The 26,532-nt window shown below is 38.7% G+C and overlaps 1 long non-coding RNA gene across 1 annotated transcript in view; it reads right to left on the bottom strand.

Annotated features, from left to right (window-relative positions):
* Positions 1 to 3,483: 3,483 nt before the first annotated feature.
* Positions 3,484 to 26,532, bottom strand: part of LOC132654747 (uncharacterized) — a 67,983-nt gene continuing 44,934 nt past the window's right edge. Inside the window, exon 4 of the long non-coding RNA XR_009592459.1 lies at positions 3,484 to 6,808. This is a non-coding gene — a long non-coding RNA (uncharacterized LOC132654747). The remainder of the gene's footprint in view (positions 6,809 to 26,532) is intronic.

Here is a 26,532-nt window from a genome sequence, read left to right as displayed (position 1 = left end):
TGGCACATCACACAAAACCAAAATAAAACGGTTCAAACGGTAAAAAGCTTACTCCTCAATAAGATGGACAATGGTGCTTTAATTATTTTAAATTTTAGCTAGTATATCCAGAAGCCACACTCAAAATACTTGAAAATTGTCTGATACTGGCTTTAAATTATTTACCCATCTTGAATCAACAGGAACATGATCATGCAAAGCAACCAGAGCCTTTGAGTGATGGCTCATCAACCCCCCCCACCAACAACTTTGATTCTTCTTTCATCTCAAACCTCATCTAGCTAAAAGAAAAGTCATATTCCTCAGATCCACCCTCACCCCATGCAGCAGAGCAAGCCCTGGAATCTCCAGGAGACAAAACACAAGAATAAAGAAATCAGTCTATAATACATAATCAGCCAGTTTTGCTGTTAAAGGCCAAGCACACCAAAATATGTGTCATCACACCACTAAATATTTGCCCATCTCATTTTATATAACCCTGACCAACAAAGCCAACAAAAGGAAAGCACACAGGTATAAGGTCAGTTCAAGGGTTTAACAGAGGGCTCAGAAGCACAGAATCAGCAGATAGCATACTTCGCAGGTTGCTAAGATACCTTAATCTGGGGAAAGAATCAGAATTAAGTTTTTGTTAAGAGGTTTATCAATCCCTACTCTGATCTGTCCATACAGATAGTCTACAGGAATCTTAGCTTTGCAATTATATGGCTGACGTAATTGGAGAAAAGATGGCAGAAAAAGTTTGAACAGGAAAGATGATTGCTTAAGAATTTACTAAGTCACGTGGGTAGAATCATCTTGAAATTGCTTCAGGCAAGCATAACTGGTTTGGGAGATGTTTCTCTTTGGAGGAAAGAAAAAGTCTTCAGCAGGACAGTGTAGCTTTGCACCTACTGGACTAATAGTGACATAGTTATGAAATCCATCTAAGGGAAAGGAGCACAGTCCTTTGTAAAACATCTGCCTCTGCACACTTTATACAGGGTGGTTTCTCCTGCCAGCCCTGCCCAGCACCCATGCTCAGGATGACATTGCCAGGAATTCTTTTGCTATTAAGTAAGCATTTGCGTTACTTAATTTTTTATTGAAAAGAAGAAGGAGAAGGAGGAGCAGGAGAAGAAAAAGAAGCCATCTCCGTGTTCATCGTGTAAGGCTGTGTCCATGGAGAGAGAGGAACAGATTTTGAAGACTGATTGTTCAGTTTTATACTTTTTGTGCAAATCTAATGAAAAAGCATACAGCAGAGAGCTACCACATATCTCTAATGTTATTCAGAATGTAATAACTTGCTCCATTTGATAATGATTCGTTCTCTTCCGGAGTGAGGAAGGGTTGGTGAGTGTGTGAGAAACATGCGCTGAAAAGGGGATACAGGTAATGAGGACAATTTATATTTTCCCGAGAAGGAAAATCTGAAGAAAATTCTCAGCACAACCACCAAAGTGAAGACAGAGACATCAACAATAGTCTTACCTAAAGCACATTCCATAGTCAGTACTGACTATATTTAAACTTTGTATCTATCACACTAGAGATAATAAGATATCACACTGCTTTTTTATCAACCAAATATCTGTTCCTGGCTGACACATTGTATTTAGACATGCATTTTAATTGTTTCCTTTAGTGCATAATATTTCTTCAGTCTTTGTGATAGTATATTTCTGAAAAAATAGGAGCCCTTTGCTTTGTTGTGTTTTGTTTTGTTTGTTCTATCTTGAGATAGGGTCTCATGTAGATGAGAATGGCCTTGAGCTCTTAGTCCTCCTAGCTAACAGGTGCTAGCCACTGTGCTAAGCCAATGGGCCACAGTGTTTAATACCAACAGAGAGATGCTTAAATGCAAGGCATGCTAACAGATGCGTATGGGTAGATTGAGGCTCTGCCCAATGTGAGGGAAAGAAGCAGTAGCTTCCCCACAGCTTGTATACTTCTAACACCCCAGTCTTGGTTGCTAAGTACCACTTCCCACAAGGAAGCACCAATCGTTAGAGAAACGGCTGACTACTGTGTAGAAGTTGATAGGCTGTTTGGAGCATAACAATAAACAAGAAATTACTGAATTACAAAAAGGAGTCACAGACTTAAATGGGCATTAAAAATAGTTATTTAGTAAGAGAGAGGTGTAGTAGTTAAGGAAAGATCCAGAATAAGAATTATTTAAACTATAACTCAAAGAAGATAAAACCTAGCCCGATGAAGAATGTAAAGAATTAGACACAAGGGAGGAAAAGTTAAAAGACCTTGATGTCAAAACGCTCAGTCTTCACAGAAAAGGGAAAAGTTCTATGACTCTGCTTTAACACTGTCCAGTGCTAGTGGGGTGCCAGGGTGGCCAGAGAGAATGTGAATGGACATCACAGGAGGATGGAGTGACAGCAGGCGCTCATAACCCAGGTGATTCAGATTTTATTTTAGGTGGAATTGGAAAGCCCTGCAAGAGTTCACATGGGTAGTGACATGATCTGCCTTCATGTTCAAAAGAGCACCCGGCTGCTTTGTGAAAAATAAATTAGAGGCAGTGTGAGAAGGAAGGAAAAGACAGATAGGAGAGGATTAGGAAAGCCCAGGCAAGGAATAACTGTGGCCTGCGCGAGGGTGCTGTCAGCAGATAAAAATATATGGATGGATTCAGATTACATTTCAGAGTTAAGGACGCCAGGATTTATATGAGATTAAATGTGTGATATGGCTGAGGAAAGGGGCAGGTTAAAGGACAATGCGCAGGTTTCTATTTTGGAATGAGGTTAAAAGAGGAAAATCAACAGCTTTACTCTGGGCATGATAGTTCTGACGAGTGTTTTGGACACCAAAACAACTATCAAATAATTGTGGAAGTGGCAAAATTCTTAAGACCCATACCATTTTTTTTTTACAATATAAAGATATACCATTTTGGTGAGAGCTTCTGCATTACTCTCTTTTAAATGAGTTAAAGGAAACCTTGGTTGTCTGTAAATTTAAATAGCAGATTATGCTCTTAGGAACAATGAAATCTTGAGATCTACTCCAGCAATATATGAGACAAATCATAAGAAAAGTCGATTTTTGCAACAGTCCAAAAGCTGCAATTGAATAAAAGAGAATGTAAGATAGACTTCAGAAATAACTTCAGAGCAATAATAATTCAAATAAGAAAACCTTTAAAGGCAGTATGCAACCTAATTCAACTGAGACATTAAAAATGAGGCTATATAAAGCCTGATTTAAGAGAAAGAAAAATATATAATGGAGGAATTGGAATAAATTCTCTGATAATGTTTTTACACGGGTTACTAGTGTTTATAGAGCCAAGTCCAGTGAGAAGAGTGTTTTTATTTTTTTCCAGAGTGTTCACTCTACAATTACTTACAATTGATGAAGGTGAATTTAAATTGGCAGTATAATTTTTTAAATGCTATTTCTGGAAGTTTTCATAAAAGTAAGCAAAAAAAAAAATTAAGAATCAGAGCTCACAAAAAAAAAAAAAAAAATGGGGATGTGCCAAGCAAAGGTGAAGCAAACTTGGGCTGCCAGTTTCTTGAAGAGAAAAAGAAAAAGAAAAGAATATCTGCTCTACTTTAGTGAATAGGAAACAGATATTAGAAGAAAATTAAATAGCATTTGGCTGGATGATACTGAAGATATAAATAAACAAATTTGATGTTCATTACAAATAGGTTTATTTCAAAACCACCTCAGTTGTTGGTAACTGTACCTTTTTCAAATTTGATACATTATCCAGTTTTAAGGTGAAATCTTGAAATTAGTTTGTGTTTTCTTCACTAAGAAGTTAGCCTTTATAGAAGTTATTTGGGGAAAATTATATTCTTAATATAGAACATTGGTAATCTTTATTTAATATACAGAGGCATTTAAAACCCTTTTCTGTGAAAAGGGCTTCACTATTGCATTTCCATGAAGCCAACGATTTTAATTAAAAGTAGGTGTGGCTTTTTATTTATTGATAACTCAATGTCTTTTTGACAATATATTAAAGCTGAAAATCAAAGTAACTCTGTGATGTGTAGCACTCCTCCTCTATAAACTGTGAGAGCTTTTAAATGGCATAGAAAAGGCACAAGAAAAATCAATGCCGAAATGAGTAAGTGAATGGTGGTCTCTAGGTCTGAACAGGTCATCATTAGGCCAGACATGATTTTAAACAAATTCTCAGGGTTATTCAACCCAACACGCATAGTCTTCAGTTAGAAAAGAAATTACATTTCTACTTATATTTGCATAGTGCATTAAAGAATCAGAATGTGGACACTAGAAAACATGAAGTGGAGGAAGAAAGAATCATCAAACAGTAAGATAATCCAGTGACAATGGGGACCTTTGCAAGGCTGCAATTCCATTATACTCTTAAGAACCTCAAAAAACTGCCCCACCACTGAGGAAACACAGGCCTCCCAAAATAAAACAAGACATAAAAGCCCGCACAACCAATAATGACACTTGAGAGGACTTCTATGACACACGCTTATAAAAGAAAGCTCAACGCAGAGAGTGGAATGTGTCACCTTGATCTAGTGCAGGGCTGCTTAAGCTTTGTACTTGTGACCCCTTTTCACCCAACAAACTTTCACACAATAGTGCTTATGTGGGTATATAAAATAGGCACATGTAGAAAACATTTACAGACAATAAATCACAAAGAATTTTTTTTAAATATAATTCTTTGGCATGATGTAATTTGATGATTTATTTGAAATGAAAGCAAATTTACATATTAATAAGATGGATGTGGTTGTTTATCTTGGCTTTGTATGTGATACTCTAAGATGCAGGGGTGTTTTCAGAATTGCTCAATATTTTGGTTTACTACAACACTGCTCTGCATAAACATGAAATGGGTAGAAGTAAGTTCAGAGCCTCCTCAGAAATGGTTGAAAGGACTGTCCTAATCCTAGAGTTTAATTCCCTTCCAAAATCTTTCATGAAACTCAAGTCAGCAACTCAAAAAGCACTGTCTCAAATCACACATTCCCACATGAATAGTGCAAGATATATGAATTTGATACAGGCTGAGTGGTGGCAAGAATATATTAATGATCTTTGTTTTACATAATTAAACCACCCTATTTCTTTTTTATGGGTTTTACTAAATGAATATGATTTTTCTTTATTTCCCATTAATTAATTTATTTATTCATTTTATACCTTAACTGTAGCTCTCCCCCCTCCTCCTCCCATTCCAACCCATACCTCCTTACATCTATTCCCCATTCCTTTTCTCCTCAGAGAAGGTGAGACCCCCATGAGTTCCAATCCACCTTGGCACGTCAAGTCACAGCAGGTCTAAGAGCACCCTTTCACACTGAGGCCAGAGGAGGCAGTCCAGCTAAGGAAAAGGGATGCAAAAGCAAGCAACAAAGTCCCTGCTCCAATTGTTAGGGGACCCACATGATGACCAAGCTGCATATCACCTATAGTACGGGTTCCAGGTCCAGCCATACATACTCTTTCCTTAATTTTTTAATTATTACTTACTACAATTTATTCAATTTGTATCTCAGCTGTGACTCCTTCCCTCATTCTCTCTCAACCACACCTTCCCTCCCTCTTCTTCCCCTATGCCTCTCCCCTATTCAACTGATACAAAGATCCTCTTCCCCTTCTATTTGACCCCAGTCTATCAAGTCTATCAAGTCTCATCAGGACTGGTTGCATTGTCTTCCTCAGTGACCTGGCAAGGCTGCACCCTGCCCCCAGGGGGAGGTGATCAGAGATCCTGCCACTGAGTTCATGCCAGAGACAGCTTCTGTTCCCCTTACTAGGGATCCCTCTTAGATACTGAGTCTATGGACTACCATCTGAGCAGGGGTTTTAGGTCTTCTCCATGCATTGTCCTTAGCTGGGGTATCATTTTGAGAACTGGAAAAGATCATCTTGGTGAGGTAATCCAGAAACAGAAAGACATACATAGCATATACTCACACATAAGTGAATATTAAACATATAGGATAAACATACTAAAATCTGTACACCTAAAGAAGCTAAGCAAGAAGGAGGACCCTGGGTGAGATAATCAATCATTACTCAGAAAGACAAACGGGATGGACATTGGAAGAAGGAGATAACAGGGAACAGGACAGGAGCCTACCACAAAGGGCTTCTGGAAGACTCTACTCTGCAGGGTATCATAGCCAAACTTTGGGCAGAGTGCAGGGAATCTTATGAAAGAAGGGGGAGATAGAAAGACCTGGAGGGGACATGCATACTCACTGGTTGGTGTAAAACACCTTATTTCTGCTAGACTAGAAACCATTGTACATGTAATGAAACAGTGCCTTGAACCAGTGATCCAAGCTGTGGTGAGAGTTCCTACGTGTAGGCAGTGTGATCCCAGACACAGTGTAAAGTGCACATCATTTGTTCACAGTTAAGGGTGCAGTAAGTGTATAAAATACAATGGGGTGAGCACGGCCAGAAAGCTTAGATTTTTTTTATGTGCTTTATTTTCAATTATTTTTCTTGTCACTGTGCATTTTAAAATCATTTACTTTTGAGAACCTTTCTGTGACTCTGTCTTTGAGTTACATAGCTCCAAATAAGGCTGCCACCGTTTAAGAAACTGGAGTTTCAGGTACAACTCTTAATACAGTGTCCCAAAGTCATTCTCTATTAATCTCCATTTATAACCAAATCCAGGCTTGTGCTGTTTCACACCGACCCTTGCTGAGGATGGGCTGTAGAATCTCCCCTTGCCATGCTGCATCCAGAAAGTGAGGAGCGGAGTTGAAGACTGTAGAGCGCTGATGGTTGCTCCAAATTTGCTCTTATTATGCCTCTCTCCATTATGTCTTCTTCGAAATTGATTCTGTTTTCAAAAATGAAGAGAAATTCAGAATATATTTAATGTTATTAGTAATGCAAAACTCTCCCCTCCTTACAGTGTTATCCTGAGGATCACAGTGCAGGCAGCTAGAGCTAGCACTGTGGAGGGAAAGCAGGAAGAGCCACAAGTTCAAAGCCAGCCTGGGATAATTACTGAGCGTGAAGGGAACATGGGCTACTTAGTAAAAACCATGATTCAAAAATACAGAATACAAACTAGCTAAGTGATTAATAGTGATAATTATTAGGAAGATATACTCCTGCTCATTTTAGAAGACTTTCTGACAGCTTCTGCCCATTACTCTTCTCTTTGTTTACAACAGAACAGAGAATGTTTCTGAATTCTTTAACCAAATGGCCTCATCTGCCTTCACCAATAGAAAACCTTTCACAGCAGGTACCCTGTGCTAATGGTCTTCCATTGACCTGCTGAGGTCTGTATCCCTTTGTGTTCATGACCTGAGTGTTGCCCAGGGTTTTATCTGATTTCCTTGGGCATTCTGTGCCTTTCTACAGTGAATTAATAACAAAAGTAAAGCAGCAATTGGATTCCTTCATTTTATTGATGATGTATTGAATTTGTTTCAAATTCAAATGACTCAATTCCATTTTATAAGATGCTCATGTAGGCTTTTTTCTTATATTCAAGGTTACAAGGTAGTTGTTATGGTAAACCAGAAGATAACTGAATTGTTTTTCAAATCATACTCCGTCTTCTACAAATATTCACACATGCATTCCCTTCTGTCTTCAGTCTGGTCCTCCATCCCACTCTGTCTCTAGATTCTGGGGTAGTCTGTAAATCTGAATGGCATCCCTTTAAGGCTTCTATTGAATGGAGCAGCAAAGCTGAGATCTTCTTTGCATCCTCACACCTGCACTCCTAGCACTGGAAAAGCTGAGGTAAAATGAGTAAGAGTGCAAGTCAGCTTGAACTGCAGAGTGAGATCCTGTCTCAAAAAACAAAACAAAACAAAACAGGAATGGTGGATAGAGGGAAAGAGGAGAAATAGTGGTGTGTGGGGAGAGAGGGGGGAACCAAGGAAGAGAGAAAGATGAGTGAGGATGGAAAATTAAGGGAAAAGTTGAATATAAACTTCAACTTAATCTGAAGTGTATATTCCACATTATACTTGGAATCTACTCCGAAAGTAATAGTAAATGAAGACAAAAATACTTTATTCTACAGTATCATCTCTATCACGGAATATGAAAATAAATCCTACAGCCATTTGTGTTTTAGATTCTGCCTTAATAAGAAAATAATTTTAATAATTTCAAAGACATCTCCAGAAAGGGTGAGTAAACATTTTGGTATCTGATAAAAATATCTTTTAAAAGATAATGTAATGTTAAATTTTAAAACATTTTCAGGAGAGGACAAGAGCTCCACAAGGAGAGCAACAGATCCAAAAAAGTCTGGGTACAGGGTTTTTTTTTTTTTCTGAGACTGATACTCCAGCCAAGGACCACTCATGCAGGTGGCCTGGAACCCCTGCACAGATGTAGCCCATGGCAATTCAGTGTCCAAGTAGGCGCCATAGTAATGGGGACAGAGACTGTCTCTGACATGAAGTGATTGGCCTGCTCTTTTATCACCTCCCCTTGAGGGCAGAACAGCCTTATCAGGCCACAGAAGAAGACAATGCAGCCAGTCTTGATGAGACCTGATAGACTAGGTTCAGAGGGAAGGGGAGGAAGACCTCCCTTATCAGTGGACTGGGGGAGAGGCACAGGTGGGGAAGAGGGAGGATGGAATTGGGTGGGGAGGAGGGAGAGAGCTACAGGAGGGATACAAAGTGAATAAACTGTAATTAATAAAAATAAAATAAAAATAATTTAAAAAACATTTTCAAATTTGAAAGACATTTTTAGAAAAAATCTATTAGAAATGAATTTGATTCATAAATGTTACAATAATAATTTTATTTGCTTTCTAGTATGTAAATTCTTAAAATGAAAATTTAGAATTTATAATTCTGTTTAGTAATCAAATATTTTGTTTTAAACCATGGTGAGAAATGAATTTTATCTTAGACATAATTAGGGCTACCCTGCCCTAATTATGTTAGAGTAAAATTAATGAGGACCAAATTAAATAAAGCAGAAAAATACAAAATCAGATTCTATTTACTTATATTACATTCTTAAAATCATTTATGCATTTTCTTTAGTGTTACATTTTTGACTGCATTTCATATAGTCTTAGAACATTATCTCTATATCCTGAAATATAATACATCTTTAAAACATTATCCAAATTAAACACACTTCTGGATATTCAAATAATATACACTATAAAATAAAAATATGCAACCTAAAACATTTCATAATTTCTTATTTGAGTACTTAAAATAAAGTCGCCAGGGAGAAATTTGTAGTTGAAACCACCTGCTGCCAAGATGCTCAACAACCACACAATGGATTGCCAATCAGGATCATAATGAGAGAAAAGTTTCATTTTAAAAAAGAGATTAAAATAAGTTTGGAAAATGCAAGGCAAGTTTAGGCAGCGTTGTTGGCCTCATTAACAAGCTAATGTCCATTAGATTTCTTTCATGGCAGTTATAAAAGATGCCAAGTAATTTCATACTTTTCCAAGTGAATGTGAAGGAACAGAGAAATGATCATTTCTGAAAGCAACAAATAATCCGATAGATCCTCATAACTTTTGTATTAGAAATCAGCTTTGGAAAAAAAGTAGGGTGCAATAATTTTGACATATTCAGCTAATGTATACATTGATATAGTCCATTTATTTCAGGCGGTAACAGATCTCTCTCTCTCTCTGCTTATTGTATAGACCGAATAATAGCAACATTGTCAGATATGCCACTGAGACCTACATATTTCCCCATACTGCAGCTTCCAGCAAGTCACGCAGAATGTGCAGTATTACCTATATGACCATCACTAATGTCCTCTTTTGTGAGGAAAAGCCGTGAGAATATTGAGAAAATGAGAATATTGAATTTATTATCTATATTCTGATTGGATGTAAACACGGTATTCTTTTCTGGTGGACTAAAAATAAGTCTGTGTGCTGATTAGTGTCATTTAAATTCTTGAAGTCTCACTTCCTCATTCAAATGTGGGGATAATAACTGAATATACTTTATAGGATATAAAGTGTATACTTTATAAAGTGAATTCTGAGTCCTGGAATGACTCAGGAATGCTTCCACAGTACCTGACCCATAGTGAGTACTCAATACTTAATAAATATTTGTTGTTATTATATAAAATAGCTACTGTGCTTAATGGTAAATATTTCATGCAAAGAAACTGAAGTGGCCTAGCTTTTTTTCTCTATATCCTTCAGTTAGTACCTAGTATATGATACTTACTCTATGATACTTGTATTACTTTTATTAGAAATTCCTAATGTATTAGGTTTCTCTTGTGATTCTGTTTCATTTTAAAAAAGAGATTAAAATAAGTTTGGAAAATGCAAGGCAAGTTTAGGCAGCGTTGTTGGCCTCATTAACAAGCTAATGTCCATTAGATTTCTTTCATGGCAGTTCTGTAACTTTCCTACTGCCCATTTGATCTTACTGCCACACCCACAAACTTTCCATTAACACAATTTTCCCTCTCATTGTTTTTGCTTGCTTAAATGCCTTGGGACATTAGTGACACACAAGACCATCAAGGAAAGTGACTGTCTTTCTGAAAACTAAGCCCCACCCCTTTGCAGGGGCGAGTGCAAAAGCTATGAAAACTTTTGCTGTTGTTGTTTGGTTTGGTTTTCTATGTAGCCCCTCTGTGCAGCCCCTCTGAAACTTCACTGTCTTTTCACAGAACAACCCTCATGGAATATAGGTCTTTACTTACCAGCCTGGCTCACACACGGAGTGTTGACAGACGAAGTTGTTTGCAGATGCATCTTTGTGATGGACCTTAAACATAGAGCCTCACACATTGTTCGCAACCTCTACGAATTTTTGTTTAGATGTTGAGAGCAGACATCTTTACCCACAAAAAAAAATCTCCCTCAAATCCTGTTCCATTCTCCATCCCAGAAGTTCAGGCTCCCATTCATACCCTCCACTTCAGGACAGTATTTGGAGTGAGGAAAACAACCCTGACAGAAATCTATCATCTCTCCTCTAGAAATGCCTAAGCAGACAATCATCCAATCAGGGTGATGCTTTCTCAATGAGTGGAAATAAGAAGTTGAGTGACTCAAAACTCTAGAAAGAACTAAGTCACTTATAAGCTCCAGAAGTGGTGATATTTTACAAAAAAAAAAAAAAACCAACAACAACAAACTATTTAACTACATTTAAAATATCTGAAAAATAGCAGTCTTGTATATTTAGAATAATACTAAACTTATTGACACCGCAGTATAAGAGAGTATATTTCAGGATGCTAGTATATCTATAGCTACAATTTTATAATAAAATGATGATTATGTTTGTTAATAATGCAATGAATTGAAAAACGCACAGGCTTTATCATCAAATAAACCTGTTGCAGCAAGAGAACCTTGAACAAAGAATTGTCAGGTAAATAACATGTAGTCTACAATTTGAAATTAAGAGATTTCTTTTTAAGTTTGTTACATTTATCATTTTAGGGGAGATCATGCCATGGCATGTGTGTTGAGTCAGTTATCACACCATGTGGGTCTCAGGGGTCATTATATCTGTATTGGTGACAGTGCCTTTCCCTCCTAGCCGGTGGTTCTCAACCTTCCTAATGCTGTGACCTTGTAATATAGTTCCTCATGTTGTGGTGACCCCAAGCCATAAAGTGATCTTGTTGCTACCTCATAACTATAATTTTGCTACTGTTGTGAATCATAATATAAATATCTGATACGCAAGATATCCAATGACTCCCAAAGGGATCAAAATCCACAGCTTGAGAACCATTGCTTTGAGCCATCTCATCAGACTAACTCCATGTTTTAAAATAGCAAATGTTGGTGTGGGCAGGGACAGAAGACACCAGGGGCCTGGGCATGACTACAATGAGCAAGTATGAGAAATAGGAGAGAAGCAGAAACGGAATGGTTTCTGCACTACTGTGAGAGACAGAACTGGAGTCTAGAGGGTGGTGAGGAACAGCCAGGTGTGAGTAGCCTGAGCTGCCCCCTGAAGCCATGATGATGTCCCAGCCTGTGTTGCTGCCAGTGAACATGTCTGGGTCCCTGGCCCTGTAGCAGTTGGGATCTGTGTCATTCTGTGTCCATGGCCCATGTTACCACCAAAGACCATGTGAATATTCCTGGTCTGTGCTGCACCTGGAAGGCTGTACAGAGCAAGCCCCGCCCCTCGCTGGCTATGGTGGTGGTTGGTCGGGGGCTGACACCACCTGTACCAGGGGCATTAGAGTGGGAGAGCTGGCCTGGGCAGCACAGTAGAGCTGGTGTTCTGGGTATAGTCCTGGTGGGCTGCAGCACTCAGAAGAGCAGCCCCTTACCTCACAAGAACAGAGTGCCTGGCAGCCTGGGCAGAGGAGTGATGGTGGGATGGCTGACAGACTCAGCTACCACCAGGCCAAGATCCAGGGCTCTGAGCTGGTCTAGCCTAACATCTGCCTAGCATATGAACTGCTGGAAAGTGCAAAGGGGCTGGTCCTACAGAAGTAAAGCTTCGGGATCTTCACGACACAGGGCAACACAGGATATCCGAGAGGAGTCCCAGTGAGGATCCAGTACTGATGGTGTGGCAGAAGCCAGAGGCCTCTACCAGACCAACGACTCCTTGCAATGAACATTTGCAAGTAAAGCTGTTTTGGGCGAAAGGATATGCTGAATGACACACTGTGACACACCGCAGTTTCCATGAGAGATTTCCTGTTTTTAGTTTTAATTTTGTTTTCCCCCTACCCCGGGGGGAGGGGAGGGGAGGGGTTGCAATGGGGGAGGGCAGCTATGAAAAGACAGAGAGATGGGTGGGATCAGGGTGCATGACAAAATTTACAAAGAATCAATAAAAAGTGAAGAATGGAGTGATACCAAATGTGCAGCGAGGGAAATAAAGTTAACAATGTCTGTTAATAACAGCCTCATATTTTATTTGAAGCTTCAATGCAAAGATGAAGTGGTCTTAGTTTCAATTAAGGAGTCTAGTTGAGGGGGGTATAGTGGTGCATCCCTTTAACCTCAACACTCAGGAGTCATGGAAAGATCTTTGTGAGTTCAATACCAGGATGGTACATATGGTGAGTTCCAGGCTAGTCAGGGCTGTATAGTAAGACCCTAACCGATGAAAACAATGTGTGTGTGTATGTGTGTGTGTGTGTGTGTGTGTGTGTGTGTGTGTGTGTACAATAAAGAACACACTTGCCCTTCACATTGATGTGATGTTCATGGGTGAGCAAAGAATTCACTGGTATTTCCTCCTACCTGCTTCACCCCCTGATTCAGTCCAGTCACCATTTCAGACAGGGGCAGAATGGCAGTCTGAACGTTCAGCAACAACGAAAATCTGAAGGTGAAGGCAACACCCTTTTATTTCTCAGGAGTTACATTATAATTGACACTGACGTTTAAAAAGAAAGAATACATTTTCCAAGCATCCCACGTTTCACTTTTGGCTTTGAGGGGACTGCCGTTGCTGTTATTTTAGTATTTCACCCTGACAGTTGATTGTTCACAGAATGCACAGGAAGGTGAACATTATTGAGTATATACCTAGGGTACGAATGCTCTCACCATTCATCAATCCCCAAAAGGGACCAACTGCTGCTTCACATTGTAGTTAAAAGACTGGGCTTCACCGCTGACCATGGCTTTAGCTCCTGTGCAGACCAAAGCATCTTGCTCACTTCTCTGTGCACATCATTTGCAATGCTGAAGTTGAGACATGAAGCCTAGTAAGAAAAGTTGTATTGTTTTTATGTTTTGCTGTCAAGAGCAGTGATGATAATCCTCCCTACAGAACTTTAAGCCACAGGCCATACCAGAGTTCTTAGTCTCTTTGTCAAGGTGAAGTCTACACATCTGTATGAAGAAGGCACAAGCCCGTGGTCTGAGGCCAAGTGAAGAAGAGCACCGTTTATTTAAACAATGCTAATCATTTCTTTAAAATTCAAATTTATGAAGTGCCTATAAAGTCAAGGAAGCTAGAAAGTGGTCACTAAAGGGAAGTGGGAAAAGAAATATTAATGGGTTGGGAGAGCTACAAGGGATCAAGGAACATGTGATGTGGACATAGGATTATACTAGGAAGGGGAAGATTTAATAAGAGATATGAAAAAAAAAGAGGATTCAGGAAGGCTTAACAGTGTCTTTCAGAGACGAAAAGGCCATTGCATGGCGATGGGGTGAGTCCTGCACCGAGAACGGTGACATCACCATTCTATCATGTGTTGGGGAGCAGCTCATGAAGCCCTCTCCTCTCACTGACACACTGTTTGTAGTTAATGACTACTGGAGGAGGGAATGCCATCTTTCCCTTTCTTCTATGATGTATCCACTCATACGTGGTCCACCTTTCAGAAATTAACCAACCACTCATCCTCATGCCAGAAACCATTATTAAATTCAGTGAATGGAGAAAAAAAATGATATCATGTAGAAGCAAGCTTATTGGGAAAACACAGGATGAAAAAATAAAAATGAGAGAGGATGATAGGAGACGGATGTGAAAATGCCCTAAACTCAGGACACATGTGTGTGCAACTGTAAAAATGAAAGCAAATAAGTAAATAGGTCCTAATTTAGGAAGAGAAAATAGCTTAGATCTAAGTGTAAATTGTGGTTTCCAAATAGAAGTAATTAATCTGAGGGGGGATATGAGTTCAAATATGTTTTCCCCAAAATTATGTTTCAGATCTTTTAAAAGAGGAATAAGGAGTATCCATTAAGCCCCTGATCAGGAGAAAAACTTAGCAACAACTATTGGGGTGCTTGCAGCAGCAACCTTCCATTTTATGCATAGAGGTGCAAAGGGATTCAATGTTCATTAACAGCTGGGAAGCAAATGCATCTCTCCCTAGACAGCCCCAACTAAGGCACACATCATTATTACAGAAGGTTTTTTTTTTTTATCAGTTACATTTTATTAACTCTGTATACAGAAGGTTTTAATTGAGTGATATTTTAAGAATTAGAGCAATCTTTTTAAAAATTTTTAAAAGTTTATTATAAACTTTAAGTAAGCATTCCAATAGTATGATTTTTTAAAATTTTTTATAATTTATTCACTTTATATTAGTTATATAGCCTCCTTCCTTATCTCCTCCAGACCCCATCCTCCTTCCATTTCCTCCCCCCGCCCCCCACACACACATGTTCTCCTCTCCTAAACCACAGAAAGGAGGAGCCTTCTTCCCCTACCATCTGACCCTAACCTAGCAAGTCTAATCAGGACTGTCTGAATGCTCTTCCTCTGTGACCTGGTAAGGGCGCATCACCAGGAGGAAGTGATCAAAGAGTGGGTAACAGAGTCCATGTCAGAGATAATCCCTGCTCCCCATACTAGGGAACCCACATGGATGCTGAGCTGCCTATCAGCTACATCTGAACAGAGGGTCTAGGTCCTCTCCATGCATCGTCCTTGATTGGTACATCAGTCTCTGCAGGGCCTCCTGGGCCCAGGTTTGCTGTCTTTGTTCATCTCCTTGTGGAGCTCCTGTCCCCTCCAGCTTCTTCTATCCCCCCACTCTCCCCTGAGATTCCCTGTACTCCACACAATTAGAGCAATCTTAACTATGTTCCTCTTCTCACTAATTTAATGTACAAATCCATCATGACAGTTTATTTATCCCCATGTATTATAACTATGGAGACTCAAATCTTCCACATTTAAAAGTTATCTTTTGCATCTTATTAAATTAAATCTTATTGCAAGAATTTTTTCGTGACTTGGGGATGTATCAGACTTTCAGAGAAACTGAAACAATGAGAGCATATCTGTAACTACAACCATCCACCAAAAACCTAAAGAAAAGCATATGCAGTACTGCTTCACATGAGCTAAATGTAGACTAAGATTTTAGGCCAAGTGAGTTTTTCAATTTTGTTTACTTTTTTTTTTCACTACTATAAAACTCTGCATTAAAAACTATAGCAAGACAAGCTGCTGAATCCTGCGGGTGCCTTCCTATGCTACTCATCCACCAGCAATGCCAGCCCTGTCTTTGACACGTTACCCTTGACTGTGCATGTGTTGGCTGCTCCAATCAAATCCTTGGTTCAGACCAAGAGGAAGCAGAGAACATCGCCCCAGCTGTCCTGAGTGTCATTTTGCCAATGCTGAGGCATGTCAGGGGGTTCTGCTTGCACTGCTGTTGAAGTCTAATTTGGGATAGATTGTACAGTACTCATCCCTCCCCTCTTTCTTGCAAAATTCTCTGGAAAGAGTCCACATCCGAGTTTCGTGCCCACTGTCAGCGCTTCATGGGTTGTTTTAATTGTGGAATATTAGATTTTATGACTTAGATTTTAGTTCCTTCACCATCAGAAACTGCAGAGTACAATAAGAAGGTGGGAGGGGAATATGAAGGGGAAAAAGAGAAAAATCTATTCTATTTTCTACAATCACAGGAAATAAACTCCAGATTATCCTTCTTTATCACATTGGGTCTGACTCATCAAATGGAAGATATTTTATTTCTCCAGCTTATTCATAAAACATCAAGTATTACATTATATGGTAAACTGTAGGGATTGGGTGAGTCACTGAGCACCTCATCAAAGTTCATTTAGAAAAATACATTACTCTCTGTTCCTCTATAGAATATGAGAGATTTGGAGAAGAAAAATAAACCCTATGGCGTCCTCAGTATTAGTCACAATGCAATTCTTTGCTGTGTGAGGGGCAGATATTTGGTCCCAAAATAGAAGCCAATGTTCTAAGAACTAAATGACTTCAATGATGTCCCAGAAATTGAGGTACAGAAAGAGATCGTGATCTTTCGGCTACTTGTCCTAGGCACAGGCCAGGGGAACACACTGCTCTCATAAAGACATGCAACTGGTAAAAGGCTACTGATCCTTTTTGTCCCACAGGCAATAAAACTTCTCTGAGTGAACAAAGACTTTTTTCTTGCCCTCTTGTTTTAGGAGTGCATGTGTGAATAAAGGATGACACCTTGGTGTTCAAAGAAACCTTACCAAAGTTGAAGAGGAACTACAAAACATAACATTTGTTTCTGAGTAAAGACGTATGAAGCAAGGCATTGAGCTACTTAGAAGCTGTATCCCAAATGTAAGAAATGATGTTTGTCCCCAAACAAAGTCATATGATAAACACATGTGCTTGTAAAACAGCCCACTCCAAACCACACACTGAAGTGAAAAGTGAGTTGAAGATGTATTTTATTTGATGAGCCATGTACAAATCTTAGTGTATGTTCGCAACCTCATTAAATGTATGGCAGCCCCGTTGGAACAAACCAAGCATGCTCTCAAGCTTCCTCAGTCTATTCTGGGAAAAAAGAACTACTGGGCAATGTGAACTCCAGGCCACAGGCCAACCACAGCAGCCACAAGCGTGGTTGGATGGATAAATTTAGAAACCATGAGTGCAGAGCCTGGATGTTCCTTGGGAATCTAGAGGAAGAGGAAAGAGCAACCACTGGGGTGTCTCTCTGTGTGTTCATTTATGGCAAATCGTTTAAAAGGTAAAGCTATAGGGTTACAACGGCACCCAAGTCTCCACCCTCAATTTACCTATGCATGAAGATCATTAATAAAAATCTCATCTGGCAAGGTAAAAACCATCAAAGTTCATCTCTGCCAAAGCCCATGTGAAAAGTTATGTATTCTCAGTAGCATAATAATTCTTGACCTGTGCCATCAATGTCCTAGCATCTTATAGTGTCTCAGAACAGATTTCTTCCAACTAGCTTGTGAGGGTCTCTGCGGGTAAATGGATGTGTCCTTGGGGACTCAGGTCATCTCATAATTTTTTTAAAGTTAGATTTTCATTGCTCTGATAACCTCTGAAAACTTAATACAGAATATTCTGGATCATCGGCAGGATCCCAAACTGCCATTTGATTTGTGCTTACAAACAAATTGATGCCACATGGTATTTCTAGAGGGAAAAAGAAATGGCTTTAATATATAAACCATGTACTTACCCCCAAATGAAGGCCAAATGCTGTCATGATTTACTGTACAAAAGAAGTTTTCACAGCAGTTCCCAAAGGGCAAATTGGGGTGGACTGGATCATCACACAGTACAGAATAAAGCACGCCCAGCAGCCCCTGCCTTTCAGAAATCAGCAACGGCTGCTCTTTGTGCCAAAATACCCGCTTCCATTCCCATGCACACCTAGAGGAGAGGGACTCTGTGCAGGATCAGTAGCAACTCATGGATGTTTACTACAGGTATAAGAAAACTTCAACCTTTAAGCAGGTACCAAATGATAAAGCGAAAAGACTAAGCAGAAACAGTTAAATTGAATGATTATTAGCAGATGCTTTGTAGTGGAAATTAGAGCTCTTGATCTGAAAATCCAACATGCAGCTGTTATAGGTGCCTGAATCCTCTCTGAAAGTGGATCACCTATTCTGAACTGGGAAAGATTACTCCTGGTGTACAAAGTTGATGAAGATTTCAAGGAGAGAGACACATCACCAGGAAAATGGCACATAACTAAAGAGATGGGAGGGGCACTTTCATGATCTCATAGAAAAGAAAATCTAAATAATCCTAAAATGAAGTAAGCTAATATAGAGGTGGACCAATGCAGAACAAAAAAAAAAAAAAAAAATGAGTCATAGATTTAAACTGAAGAAAGTAGAGTTTCAGATGGAAACCCACAGTAGAGTTGGTAGCCTGCTGAGAAGCTCAGGCTCAAAGCACAGTGAATACAAATAGGGTTAGTCATAAAGTTGGAATACATGCTACAAATCCACACACAGTATGAGCTGTGTTAACCTTAAATGGTTGAGCTGCATGCTTTTCTATTCATCCTCTTCTCGGGAAGTCACAAAGTACACGGGCAATGGTTTTTTACAAATAAACATGGAGGAATTATTTTTAACTGAAAGTGCACACTCTTGTGCCTTTTAAAAGAGAGAAAGAGTGATGTCTTACAAATTATCTCAAGAATCATAAGAGTTCATGAGGAAAGGATAAGATGGGTTGAGCAGTAAAGTGCTTGCCTCAGGAACAAGGGCCAGAGTTCAGGCTTCCTGAATTCACATAAAAATCCTGGTTTGGTAGGGCTTACCTATAATGCCAGGGCTAGGGCAGGGGAGACACGATGATCCTTAGGGCCTACAAAGCTGCCACACAGCCAAATTAGTGATTTCTAGATTCAGCAAGAGACCTTGTCACAAAAATACAATTTGGAAAGAGATTGGGGAAGATACTCCATGTCAATCTCTGGCTTCTATACACATGAACAAAACCATGTGAGCGCACACACACACACACACACACATACACACACACACACACACACACACACACAAATACATGGAACTGAAACTTTCAAAGATAGGTAGCTTTGTTAGCCATTGTCACAGCCCAAACTTCCAGAATTATTAACAGGAAACCACATGTAAGGTTTCGATTCCCATTGAAGAGTAATTTATACATAATCTGGGCAATATCATCTGCTTTGGATGTTTTGAGATTTGTGCCTGAGAAGCTGGATCTAGATGGTCCAAAGACTGACCCCCCCCTCCACCCTTCCACCAGGAAATGATTACTTTCAGCTGCAAACCTGAAAATTGGCGAAGTAGATTTCAGCTCAAAACCGAAATGTTGCAAGCTTCAAAGTGAATTCTACATAATGGGGTCTTGAGGCGGAACTGCTTTAAGAATGTGTTAAAGTTCAGTAGCTAAGTGTATGATCTCAGACTCAATCAATTGGAAAGCTGAAACGCCTTGTAACTTTACCCTAGCCCCACCCAAGTTCAAGATTCCATCATAATTTATTCACAAAGAATTTTGCAATAGCAAGAGAAAAGGATGGATGTATAACATAACAAGATACATTTTAATTGCTGTTCATGTTCAGCGGTGCAAGAATTCTGCACTCTGGAAAGTTAGGTAAACCATATTTAGGATGCTCTGCTTTCTTTGTGCATGATTCTGTTAGACCATCTGCTTCCACAATGTACACTGTGCTTAGGACATAGCTTGTGTGTCTGTCTCCCCTACTTTGTAATATATCTTCTGATTTCAGTGAAAAATGGATTATGGGGTATTTATTCATGTATATAATTTTCCTTTTCTTTCGCTTTCTTTAAAAACCAAAATTTTATAACTTTATTTCCCTAGGTAGGAATAGAAGCCAGGCAGAAATTACTTAAAGAAAAAAAAATGACATTAATATTTCAGTTTGGGTGTCAAATGCAGAGGAAATTTTGCAATATAAAAGGATCATGAATGTGCAGCTAATATTATCTGTGGTATTTTATCTCAACATACACTTGAAAAGTATTAGAAATTCATTTTTAATCTGAAATAAATATGCAATTTAATATAAAGTGTTTAAAATAAAATTAAACATTATCTATTGGGTTTGTTTCATTTTTGTTATATTTCATTCGTCTTACCTCTTCCTTGAAATCTCATTCCATAAGCATGTTTTATTAATGGTCTATTAATAAGAGTTCACTTAAAACATGACTGATTAAAAAGTAGACCTAATTTTAAGTAAGTGTTCTGAAAATGTTCATTTATTGAATTCGTGGAGGTTTAAGTTCTCATTTGTATGGCTAGCGGGTGAATTACAGATGGGCATGCTTGTTTTATCATTATAATGAAAGCAGAACTCGTATGTGCAACACTAATTAAAACTCTGCTCTGACCCATATAGCTGCAGTCTCTCCCTCAAATAAATTATTTTTAAATCTTTATACTAAATTTACTATATATGTACATGATAATGAAAGTATCTATCTTTAGTATAGCGTAATCAAGGTTAAGAGAACGCAAAAATTAAGTTCAGACTTTTTAATACTACAGGGTACATTTTTAGGACTCTACAGAGAGAATTAGTCACACAACTCCCATTAAGTTTAATGGAACCTGTATGGGCAAACAGTATGCTGAAATTCTTAGGAAGTTCATGTCAGTAGACTTTACTAGCTCCCCTACTTTTTCTCTTTGGACCTTTACTTTGGGCTACTTTTACTTTCTCATAGTCCACAGAGAAAAGTAGTCAATAAAAATGATTAACATAAATGTTTCCATGTTTTATAAGCTCATATTTTCTATATATCTGCCAAGAAGTTAAAAATCTGCAAACAATGCATGTAGTGATTTTTTAAAATTTTCAATTAACAGTTAAATTCACCTAAAAGGCAAATGATGGGAACTAGAAAAGATCATCCTGAGTGAGATATCCCAGGAGCAGAATGATGTACATGGTATATTCTCACTTCTAAGTGGACATGAGACATATAATATAGGATAGTCATACTAAAATCTGTACAACTAAAGAAGCTAAGCAAAAAGGAGGATCCTGGGTAAGATTCTCAATCTTTATTCAGAAAGGCAAATGGGATAAACATCGGAAGAATGTGAAAACAAGGAACAATACAGGAACCTACCACAGAGGACCACTGAAATAATCTACCCAGCAGGATATTAAAGCAGATGCTGAGATTCATAGAAAACTTTTGGCAGAGTGCAGGGAATCATATGAAAGAAGGGGGAGATAGACAGACCTGGAAGGGTCTAGAGCTCCACAAGGAGAGCAAAAATATCTGGGCCTAGTGCTCTTTTCTGAGGCTGATCTAACCAAGGACCATGCATGGAGATAACCTAGAACCCCTACACAGATGTAGCCTGTGGCAGCTCAGTCTCCAAATGGGCTCCCTAGTAAGGGAAACAGGGACTGTCTCTGACATGAACTCAGTGGATGGCTCTTTGATCACCTCCCTCTGAGGGGGGTGGGGTGGGCAGCCTTAACAGTTCACAGAGGAAGACTGTGAAAGATAGTCCTGATGAGACCTGATAGGCTAGGGTCAAGGGAAGGGGAGGAGGACCTCATCTATCAGTGGACTGGGGAAGGGGCATGGGAGAAGATGAGAGAGGGAGGAAGGGCAGGGTTGGGAGGGAACTAGTGTGAGGGCTACAGCTGGGCTACAAAGTGAATAAATTGATATAAATAAAAATTATATTAAAATATAGATAAATACTGAAATTGGATGAGTTTAGGTTATCACATTTGATTATCTGTATTTGAAGTGAAATAGTTATTGAATCCTATAAATTGTTCTTGCTATAATATTCTATGCCACCCTTTCACATTATTGAGAAAAAAGATCCAAGAAATAATTGTAAGAAAAACTTTCACAAATGTCAAAAAGAACCCATGTTTTCATAACTGCTATCAGGAATACTCTTTTATAATACAATACACTCTTCTTGGTAACAAGCTAAAATTATTATCTCTTAACAATTTTAATATGTTTAGTATTTTCATTCACACATAGGAAGAAAAGAAATAATTAGTAAATATTCTTCTAATGTCTATTTAACAAATATGTTCAAAGCACAATTAAATTCAAAACAATAAAGCAGCTCTCAATATTATCTTCTCACATCCAAATAGACCTGTCTATATTAAGACATTCTGGAAATTAACAATTTAAAACATTAGAATTAGCTATATAAAGGACTGTCAATGTAAACTTCAGAGCAATTTTATTTTCCCTTACTTGGTCACTCAAAGAACCAAAATTGAGTTTATCAAATAAATGTCCTGGTTTGATCACATTGTATGACAGATAATAATAAAGGCACTAATAAAAGTAGGGACATCAATAATTAACATAATTGCATGTTAGACAAGTAGATCAGGAAAAAAAAGTTTAGCTAAATTTAATTGGTACATAAGAGAAGATTTCTTTTACAACACTAGCTGAAAAGCTGTGGAGATGGGTCAGTATGTTCAGTGCTTGTTTGATTCCAATTAACTCATTGTTTCACCAAGCTGCAGTTGGGTGGAATAATTTATTTTCTGTACTTGGTAACCAGTCTTGGGTGAAAAGGTTCGCACAACATACTATAATGATCTTTTCCAACTTTAGAAAAATGTTTTAAAGTAATGCAAAAAACATGCTACAGTTCCTGCCATCTTGAATTTACTCAATGATGAAATGAAAAGGAGGAGGGAAAAAATAGAAGGGGAAAGGGAGGGGCAGAGGGAGGAAGGGAATGAGCAAGTTCAACCAAGAAGACAGCTTTTTAAATGGTATTTCTCTCCTTAATCTATTAGGTATCTCCTTTGTCTTTGGGCTTTATTGCTGTGAAGAGACACCATGACCAAGGCAACTTTTATAAAAGAAACCATTTAATCGGGGCTGGATTACAGTTTCAGGTGTTCAATTTATTATCATGATGTTAGGTACCATGGCAGCCTGCATGGCAGCCTGCAGGAGCTGAGAGTTCTATATCTTGATTCACAGGCAGGAGAAGAGGAGACTGTAATTCCACACTGAGTGGAACATGAGCATAAGAGGCCTCAAGGTCCACCCCCTCATTGACTCACTTCCTCCAGCAAGGCCACACTTACTCCCACAAGGCCACACCTCCTAATAGTGCCACTCCCTATGGGACAAGCATTCAAACACATGACTCTATGGGTGCTAAACCTATTCAAACCACTCAGTTGGGAGTTGAAAAGACATAATTATCCATAGGGCTGACTTCTATCCATATCGTTTTTTAAAATATCCACATATTTGTACATTACACTAGTTGAAAGTTTTCCTGATATCTACAAAACAAACATGTCAGTTTTAAAAGATGTTCACTTTCATTAGCGTTCTTCAGTATCTTACTGTTCTGGCTTCACTGTGTCCTGTTCAAAATCCAAGTGCTGAAACTATGATGCCTTCAAATGCTGATTGAGTCACAGGAAAGCCCTCCTGATAAGATCATACTTCCTCCTAAGCCAGTTCAAAGTAGTCTATCTTTTGCCCTTTCATATTTTTCTGCCATGTGAATATGTTGGGTTCTGTCCTGTCTGAGGATAAAATGCATTATGCAAAGTTCTATCTAAGAAGCAGAGTACGGACCCTGAGCAGATAGTGAAAGTCTTAACATATTGATCTTGGCCTTCCCAGACTACAAAACTATGAAAAATAACTGCCTGTTCCTTACGTACTGCCTAGCCTGGGGTATTTTATTACAGCAGCATAAGTGGAATACAACAGTGAATTTTGCAGTTTGGAACCTTTTTATGTTTGTTCTCATTTAAAAAAAAATAGTCAGAGGAAAAAGCCAAGTCCAAGTGGGGGGTGGGGAAATCAGACAAGGCTCATGACGAGGATTATTCTCCACAGCAAAATGGCTCCACAGTTATTTCTCATTCTGTGTGATTTTCCTCTGTAGAGAACAAAAGAGTCTGAAAGACAGGGTGGAATGAGAATGTGGCTGCTTGTGATTCTATGAAATTACATTGACTGTCTTGTCTTCAATGTCAGACAGTGAAACTGTTTCCTCTAAGCAGCAAAAGAGATGCTTGGTGCCTTTGTCTTTCACTTTTTCTGAATGCATAATTTATGTACAGCCCATTTATTACTAACCATGGCATACTGTACCTGGAAGTCTGCCTTCAAAAGAACAGAATCTGCAAAATCAAAATTCACATTTTCAGCTGGCAGTTATGACTCTTACATGTAAAAGGTTTGCTTTATTTCTTTCTTTCTGAGAATATTAGACAAGTTCCAACTGAACTCATTCAACTATTAAAAACAATACTTATAAAATTAAACATGATTTTTAACTCTTTCAGTGTGCCTGCCTAGTTATCAACCTCAAGGGAGATCTAGAAGAAAAAACAAAACATCATTTCATTTTTAAAATTTATTTATTTTTTTATTAATTATAGTTTATTTATTTTGTGTCCAGCTGTAGCCCCCTCCCTCATCCTCTCCCAACCACACCCTCACTGCCTCATCTCCTCCTATGCCCCTCCCCAAGTCCACTGATAAGGGAGGTCTTCTGGCCCTTCCATATGACTATCAGGTCTCATCAGGACTGGCTGCATTGTCTTCCTCTGTGGCCTGGTAAGGCTGCACTCCCCCTGGGGGAAGGTGATCAAAGATGTAGCCACTGAATTCATGTCAAAAACAGCCCCTGTTACCATTACTAGGAAACCCACTTGGAGACTGAGCTGCCATGGGCTACATCTGTGCAGGGGTTCTAGATTATCTCCATGCATGGTTCTTAGTTGGAATATCAGTCTCAAAAAAAAAAAAAAAAGCCCTGTGCCTAGATGTTTTGGTTCTGTTGCTCTCCTTGTGGAGCTCCTGTCCCCTCCAGGTCTTTCTGTCTCCCACTTCTTTCATAAGATTCCCTGCCCTCTGCCTAAAATTTGGCTATGAGTCTCAGCATCTGCTTTGATACCCTGCTGGGTAGAGTCAGACTTCCTCTGTGGAACAAGCTCCTGTCTTGTTCCCTGTCTTCTGATGTCCATCCCATTTGCCTTTCTGAGTGAAGATTAGTAGTCTTACCCAGGATCCTCCTTCTTGATAAAGCACCATTTCCAACTTGCCTCATGTGTGAGTAACTTACTCAATACAATGACACATGATATTGCAATGATAATAAAATACATAATAGCTAATAATTATGAAGTGATTACTATCTGTAAAGCATTGTTATGAACATTTTTTACAGTGCTGTGTTATTTAATCCATTCAACATGTAAGTAAAGTGCTGACACCGTTTTGTATTTACAATGAAAAGAGAATAAGCATTTGCCAAATTGGTAAAAAGAAGAGCTAAGATTTGAACTTAGCTTTCTTTTTTCCTGACCTCCTGTTCTGATTTATCAAAACTACCACTTTCTACCATTTAGAGTAGACACTGAAAATTACGTTTAAACTGATTCAATTTTTTTGCCAGATTTAACCATACTATTATAAGCCAGTAAGGGTGACAAATAAAATATTAATCAGTGGAGTGGTTCAATCTGCACAGGGGACTATAAGCCTGTGCTTGTGCTAAAGAAGAATTCAGCCATGTTCTAGTACAATTTCAGAAGTAGATCCAAACCCTCTGTGTCCTATGTAATGAGTGCTACATAGCTTGCAAATGACAAAGCCAATTTTATAACTTCCAAGATGAAAATTACAATCATATTCAATAATGTTATTGCTATTTATATATTTATTTACATGTAATGTTCACACAGTGTGCTGTCAGCTTTGTTTAAGAAATTGTTTAAGAAAACAGCTAATAAAGAAATTCTCAGTGTTCTTCATCATCAGGGAAATGCAAATAAAAATGACCCTGAGATTCCATTTTACACCCATCAGAATGGGTAAGACCGAAAACTCAAACGACAGCACATTCTGGTGCAAATGTGGAACAAAGGGAATATTCCTCCATTGCTGGTGGGAGTGAAAAATTTTACAACCACTTTGGAAATCAATCTGGCACTCTCTCGGAAAATTGAGACTAGTTCTACCTCAAGATTGCCCTATACCACTCCTGGGTATATACTCTACCATACCACAAGGACACTTGCTGAACCACGTTCACAGTAGTTTTAGTCATAATCCCCAGAAACTATCATTGGCACTCTGCTATGCTTGCAGACATATTTAGGCTTGCATGATTATCCACTGAGAGTCTCCACTGAGCAGCAGATGGAAACAGATGCGGAGACCCACGGCCAAACATTCAGCAGAGCTCAGGAAGTCTTGTGGAAGAGTGGGGGAAGGATAGAAGGACCTGAAGGGAGCAAGGACTCCACAAGAACACCAACAGAGTCAACTAACCTAGGCCCATGGGGGTTTATAGAGCCTGAAACACCAACCAAAGA

This window comes from Meriones unguiculatus, chromosome 6 (genome assembly GCF_030254825.1).
Source record: "Meriones unguiculatus strain TT.TT164.6M chromosome 6, Bangor_MerUng_6.1, whole genome shotgun sequence".
NCBI lineage: Eukaryota > Metazoa > Chordata > Mammalia > Rodentia > Muridae > Meriones > Meriones unguiculatus.
Note: the sequence above shows the minus strand (reverse complement) of the source record. Positions and strands in the feature narration are given on the sequence as shown.